General features: G+C 39.5%; 1 pseudogene; it reads right to left on the bottom strand.

Annotated features, from left to right (window-relative positions):
- Positions 1–5,415: 5,415 nt before the first annotated feature.
- LOC118621767 lies at positions 5,416–5,762 on the bottom strand (annotated as a pseudogene).
- Between the last annotated feature and the right edge of the window lie 1,755 nt (positions 5,763–7,517).

The raw sequence follows: 7,517 nt of genomic DNA, 5'->3' as shown, positions 1-7,517 counted from the left end.
GTGACGAAACTGTTTAACCATGTGCAAATGTGTAATTCTGCCTCCTGACAGAGTCGGCCTGGATTGGGATGGCTGGTCATGCCAAGGCTGGGAGCAGGGCCTAGTCACCAGGGGTTTTCTGAGCCATAGATTTCCTCCTAAATTTAGAATATGCTGAAAGAATAAAATGACGACTACTTTTTACAGAGTCAGTGCCTTTCTTTATCCCCCTCTTTTAAATATATATATACTTTTAAGGAGAAAGGGGCACATGTTTTAACCTCTCCCCTGAGATAGTTTGGATTTTAAACAAAACTGAGTAATAATGATAAGAAAATATTCTTATTAAAATTATTTCCACCCTGGCTGATTTGGCTCAGCGGTTAGAGTGTCAGCCTGCAGTCCAGAGAGACCGGGGTTCGGTTCCCGCTAAGGGCATATGCCTCGGTTGCAGTTTGTCCCCGGCCCTGGTTGGTCGTGTGGGTGGCAGCCACTCGATGTGTCCCTTTCACGTCGATCTCTCTCTCTCTCTCTCTCTCTTTCTCTCTCTCTCTCACTCCCATTCTATCTGAATGAACAAAAAATTGAAAAATGTCCTCGAGTGAGGATTAAAAAAAAATATATTTCTTTTTTTGCTGAAATTAAATGCCCTGGTTTGGAAATCTTGTTTTTGCCAAAAATAAAGATGTAAAATATTTTTAAAATTAGTCCAAAAGTCCATGATTACACCTTCAGTTAATTACATTTCTAGAGACTCACTTAATAAAATTATTTTTATTATATGAGTATTACTTTATTGGGAAAAATTTCAGGCCTACAACAACAACAACAACAACCCTATAGAAAATTATATAACAAACACATCTACTAGTCAGCCCATTACAGGTGCAATTGGAGTCCACCTCCCCCACTGCCACGTGTCCCCTCCCTAATAGCACCTAGAAGAGGTGGGATGTAAAGTATGCTTACCAACTTTACTAAACACAAATAATGGTTTTTGCCCTGGCTGATGTAGCTCAGTTGGTTGGAGCATCGTACGGTGCTCCTGCAGGCTGTGGGTTCGATTCCCAGTAAGGGTACAAACCTAGGTTTTGGGCGTATTGGGGAGGCAATCGCTCAATGTAGCTCTCTCACATCAATGTTTTGTTTTCTCCCTCTCTCCCTTTCTCCTTCTCTAAAAAACAAACAAACAAAAAACAGTAATTGTTTTCATCATCTTTACCCATTTAGGCACTTACCCCTCACACCAATTTGTGTGAGAGTTTCACTGATTTTACAGCCTCATCAACACTTCCTATTGTCAGACTACAAATTTTTGCTAATCTGATGGGGTGTGAAATGGTGTCTTGTTTTTAATTTGCATTTTCCTGATTATTTATGAGGTTGAATTTATGTGAAATAGTGAAGTGCCAATTTTTTTCTTTTACCCATTAAAAAAATTGCTTTGTTTGTCTTAAAAGCTTTTCTTTTTAAGGTAGAAACTGGCAAGACAGATTCTTACTGTAACCTCTAGTTACTCAATGGCTCTGGATTGCAAATAAATGGCCCATGGAAAATGAAGCTGAAAATAGAGGAATGCTTTCCTAAAAATGATTATCTGGAAATTTGGATTTCAGAGGTAGAAATGAAGCATACAGCTTCATGCTGAATAGCAAAATATACCAATACTTATAAAATTTCCCAAGATAAGTAACAAGTAGCAGCGGCGTTACATTTAAGTGAGAGAGATTAGTTGAATTCCTTGCCCTATTTCCCACCTGGCCTTTTTCCCCCGGTGTTGAATTTAAGTTACGAGGATGGTTGTAGGAATGAGCTCCAAGTGCTTCTTCTGCCTTTGTACCTGTCCTTTAGACAGTGAGTGGACTTCAGTCATTAGTGCTTCAAGCCTCTCTATTTCACCCGTGCTGAGCACGGAAAATCAATAGCAGATCATTTAATAATGCTCCAAAGACTTGAAAAGAGCCTGTTAAGAGAGGTTTAAACCAAAATAAAGGAACATCAGAGTGGGTGTTCTTGTATTTGTTATTTTCCTTTGACTTAAAGAGAACTATTTGTAGCCATGCACCCCGTTGCTAGGATGGAAGTTGGCCTAGGCTGTTAATTCAGGTTTTTCAGATGGGAAGGAAGATAAAGTGTATAAGCTTTATTTCTGTGGTGGTATAAGAAAATTTGAGAAGAAAATATAGTATGATTAATCACTTTTCAGCACACAAATGTTAAGATTTGTACTTTAAAGTACAAATCACTTTACAGTGATTTATAGCATTTTCTATTTCTTATCTAAATTACTATGGAAAATAGAACTATTCTTATAGATGGGGTAAAATGTACTACTTCTTATGCTGTCTCTCATTAGCTTCGAATCTTGGATGCTATTCTAAGATTGCAAATGTAAGATTTGGAAATAGTAGCTATTGTGTTTCATTACTATTGGGTCTATCCACATAATAAGTTTCCTTTAAAAATGACTTTACATTGTACCTTGATTGGGATGGGTATATAGTTTCATCAGAAATAATAGAATTGGCCCTGGCCAGTTTGGCTCAGCGGTTAGAGCGTCGGCCTGCGGTCCGGAGAGACCCGGGTTCGGTTCCCGCTAAGGGCACGTACTTCGGTTGCAGTTTGTTCCCGGCCCTGGTTGGTCGTGCGGGTGGCAGCCACTCGATGTGTCCCTTCACGTCGATGTTTCTCTCTCTCTCTCCCTTCCTCTCTCTCCCTCCCACTCTATCTGTACAAAAAATGGAAAAATGTCCTCGGGTGAGGATAAAAAATAATAATAATAAAAAAAATAATAGAAATGTATATTTAAAATATGTGCATCTTGCCTTGGTCAGTTTGGCTCAGCGATTGAGCGTCGGCCTGTGGACCAGAGAGTCCCGGGTTTAGTTCCTGCTAGGGGCACATACCACAAAACACAAACAAACAAACAAACAAAAAATGCGCATCTTGTAATGTGTAAATTATACCTCAATAAAAACATTCAAAAAGGAATTGGGCCCTGGTTGAGGGGCTCAGTTGGTTGGAGCATCATCTGATACACCAAAAGTTTCTGGGTTTGATCCTGGTCAGGGTGTGTACACGAGGCAGCCAATCAGTGTTTCTCTCACATTGATGCTCCCCACCCCAATCAATAAAAACATATTGTCAGGTGAGGATTTTAAAAATAGAGAAGACTGGGGGAAGTGACATTTCCAAATCGCCTTTCGGGATGCAGTGGTGGAGATCATGTCAACTGGTGGTCCTCACAGTGTCCTCGGGGCCTCCTCAAGTCAGCGAAGGGTCCTCAGGACTGGCCCAGGATGTCATGTCTGGTAGTCTTGATGTCTGGGTGGAAATCTTTGTCATCGCTTTGAGAAAAGACAGAAAAGCAGCGATTATATTTTCTAGTTGCCATAAACTGAACAATAAAAAAATGAACAAATTTTGCCCTGGCCGGTTTGCCTCAGCGGTTGGAGCGTTGGCCTGTGGGCCGAAGGGTTGCAGGTTCCATCCTGATCCGCTGCCCCAGCCCTGCAGCAGGCAGCCAGTAGATCTGTCTCTCTCACATCGATGTTTCTCTCTCTGTGTCTCTCTCCCTTCCTCCATCCCACTGTCTCTGGTAATCAATGGAAAAATATCCTCGGGTGAGAATTAAAAAAAAAAAAAAAAGAGCTAATTTTCCTACTGATAGTATACCTGTGGCCAGCTTGAATTGGAAGAGATGTAATTATATCCCACTTTCCCTTGACCCTGGCCAAGGTAAGGGATGCCAAGCTATTGAGAAAATTCTGGGAAAAGGAGATGTAGAAAGCTATCACATGTGAAATTTATTCTAGTTCTCTTTGCACCCAATCCCTTGCTTCAGTGAGAAACAGGGAACAGGTAGGTTAGAGTAGGTGAGTGGTTTTCATAGTTTTACATCTGATCCCCTCCCTCCCCCTCATTTCCCCTCTTCTTCTCCCCCTTCCCCTTCTTCTTCAGAATTATAGCAAACTGCAGTGGCTGGAGGAACCTTCTCAGTTTGAAATTTTTCCAATTGGAAACATCCCAAGGGGTCTTTACCATTTATATCCCAAGGGGACTTTTACCATTTATAGTTTTTCATCCAGATGTTTGCACACCAACACGTTGAGAACCAGTAGTCTAATATACCATTTTGCTGTCAGAAAGAGACTTTATTAGTGAAATTATTCTTCTTTGTAACTATTTTAAGGAAATAAGACTCCTCTAAAATATATATACTAACCTCTACCAAATGTTTAAAAATCTTTAGAGTCACATAATTCTTCTTTCACTCTAATATCAATCTTTTCTTTTGCAAATTAAATTCATTTTCTCTCCCAGCAAACCTCTGTAGTTAGAATGCTAATGCCAATACCAGTAACTGAAGACAAACTGTTATCAAATCATCCTCTGTTGGTCTTATTTCCTACTTATTCATGCTTTATCTGTTTTGTTGTATTTTTTAATTTGTTGTGAGGGCAGTTTTCTTGTCTTGCCTGTTTGTTTAGAATTATTCTTAGATTGAATAGTTTATCATTTTTCTTCCCTTCTTTTCCTTCCCCTCCCTCCTTCCCTCCCTCCTTCCCTCCCTCCCTCCCTCCCTCCCTCCCTCCCTCCCTTCCTTCCTTCCTTCCTTCCTTCCTTCCTTCCTTCCTTCCTTCCTTCCTTCCTTCCTTCCTTCCTTCCTTCCTTCCTGTTTCACGTGTAGAGAAACCATGTGAAGGCATGTCAAAACATACCCCTTTGTTTTCAGTTCTAGTCTCCACCTTTCCCCTGTAAAGGTGGCCACTATTCTGAACTTGCTCACTACCTTTCCTATTCTTGTTTTTATGTTTTTCTTCATATATCTGTTCATTAACAATATTTTATATTGATTCGTGTTTTGTTTTTTATTTATTTATTTTTGTAGTCCTCGCCCGAAGATACCCTTTCATTTTTTTATCTTCAGATAGAGTGGGAGGGGGAGAGAGAGAGAAACATCGATGTGAGAGAGACATATGCACCAGGTGCCTCCCGCACCAGCCCGGCCAGGGCCAGGGACCTAACCGCAACCGAGGTACGTGCCCTTGACTGAAACCGAACCGAGACTCCCTGGTCCTCGGGCTGACGCTCTAACCGCTGAGCCAAACTGGCCAGGGCTGATTCGTGTTTTAAAATGTACACTTATATTTACATAATGTATGTATCACTCAGCATCGTTTTTATTTTCTATTTAAAACTTATTTAACTTTTGTATTTCTGATCCCCCCCCATTTCTGCCTTTTATTGGATTGTCAATATCTCAAGTTCTTTTTTTCTTTTAATGTCCCTCTTTTGGTTTGAAAATTATAATATTTCTATTCTTTTACTATTTATTCTTAAAAATTCTTTTTTTTTTTTTTTTTTTTTACAAAGTATAATTTTCATTTATTTTTTCCCAGAGAACTTTTCTTCAGTCATCAAGAACTTAGCTTCTTACATGGGCTTTGGTGGAGGTCGGGGGGGCAGCACCCGCAGGTCTAAACCGAGGTGGGGGTGTTCGGTCCTTCCCGGCTTCCAGAGGACGATCCCTGACCACCTTGCTGTGAACGCACAGCTCACACAGTAACGGAGTTTCACATACAGCTTGGGAAGCACAGAGGCAGCGACGACACTGGCTCCGGAAATGTCCCTAAGGGCTGCGGCCTCTCCTGTGTTTCGAATGACGAACTTCTTAATGGCCTTGTCCTTGGGCACGCAACGGGTGCAGTTGGTGCACGAATAGGCTGCACAAGGCCGCGGCCTTTTTTGGCACAACTGTTGTTCCTTCTTTTCTTGGTCATCTTGGAAGCGAGGACCCAAGAGAGCGTAAACATTCTTAATAGAATGTACAGTTAATCAATATTTCTGTTCTCTTCTGAACCCAGGAACTTAGGACCCTAAAACTCAGATCTTTTTTTTTGCAACATCCCATGTTATTGCTTACTGTTACCTTATTGTTATTGCTCAGTGCTACATTATTTTTAAAGTCCTTTCAAATTTATTTATAGTAAGTCATTACAGTCGTCCCTCACCACTTCGAGCTTAGACTTCCGCGGCTTCACTCTACCGCAGTTTATTATATTCATTAAAAAGTTGATCGAGACAGTGAAAATGATACAGCGCGCGCTCAGTTGTCTGAGTCAATTATACACCCCTGTATTACAATTAAAATTACAGTTACTGTATGTATGGACTGTAGGCCTATGTATTCGAGCACCCCAGGGATCCTTCAACACCAAGTGCAACCGCTAGAGCCTGGAACGGATTAACCACCATAAACAAGGGAGGACTATATTTAACTTTGACAACATGTTTAACAATTTCTCTATTCATTCTTATATTTTGCCCTTCAATTCTTCCTTCTGAAGTCTATTGTTTTTCTTACTGAGGTAAACTCTATAGTAGTCTTTTAGGAAGGGTCATTGGGTGGTAAACTCCCAATCTTTGTTGTTTTGAAATGTCTCATTCACTCTCTGTCTGGAATAAAAATTTAGCTAGGTATAGAATTCTAAGATGAGAATTCTTTTCCCTTAGCAGTGTAAAGATTCTGTTCGTTTCCCACAGACATCTACAGTGACTGATGACAAGTTTGATGATAGTCTAGAGTAGGGAATCTTTTCCCTGCCAAGGGCCATTTGGATTTTATCATTCGAGGGCCATGCAAAATTATCAACTTAAAAATTAGCCTGCTATTTCGGTCTGGTTAATTTGGTGAGGCATGTGATATTAGCTGGTGTTGATTTCATGGACCTCATACAGCCCGTGGGCTGGATGTTCCTGGATGGGATATTTTTTGCTTTTTGTTTTTTGTTTTTAGGCATCTGCTTTGATTGCTTTTAAAATATTTCTCCTTATTGACATTCTGAAGTTTCACCACAGTGTATTAAATTATAAATTAAAAAAATTCTACTACTAGGGTGTTTGCATGCTTTTGAAATCTAAAGACTCATGTTTTATTTTAGTTTTGGAAAACTCCGGTGTTAATTTCTTAAATATTGCCTCTTCCTCCATTTCTCTGTTCTTTGTTCTGTCTGGAATTTCTACTTGATGTATAGTTTGAATCTTATTGATCTATTTTCCATAGCACTTAACTACAATTTCATAGTTTTTGTGTCCTGCATTCTGAGAAATTTCCTCCAATCTATTTTCTGGTTTATGGATTCTTTTTTCAATTTTGTTTTATTTATCCATTTTTAATCTCAGTGACTATGTTTTCCATTTATAGAGACTTAATTTGGTTCTTTTTCAAAGTTGCTTATTGTATTGTTTTTGTATTTTCTTCTTTTATTATGGTTTCTATTATTTCGTTTATATCTTTAGGCGTGTTGTAGTTATTTCACAGGACCTTTCAAATCCTCTTTTATATACAGGTCTCTGAGTCCTGATTCTGCCTTCTGCTTTATTTGTTGACTCAACTCACCATAGTTTATTCCTTCATGGACCTTGTAACTTTTTACTGTGAACATATCTTTAATTTTTTTTTCCCCTCCTAAGAGATGTATAAGTGTTTCCAAGGAGTGTGTGTGTACATTTTTACTACTAAGACTAGAGGTTTC

Source organism: Molossus molossus, unplaced genomic scaffold, assembly GCF_014108415.1.
Source record: "Molossus molossus isolate mMolMol1 unplaced genomic scaffold, mMolMol1.p scaffold_m16_p_8, whole genome shotgun sequence".
NCBI lineage: Eukaryota > Metazoa > Chordata > Mammalia > Chiroptera > Molossidae > Molossus > Molossus molossus.
Note: the sequence above shows the minus strand (reverse complement) of the source record. Positions and strands in the feature narration are given on the sequence as shown.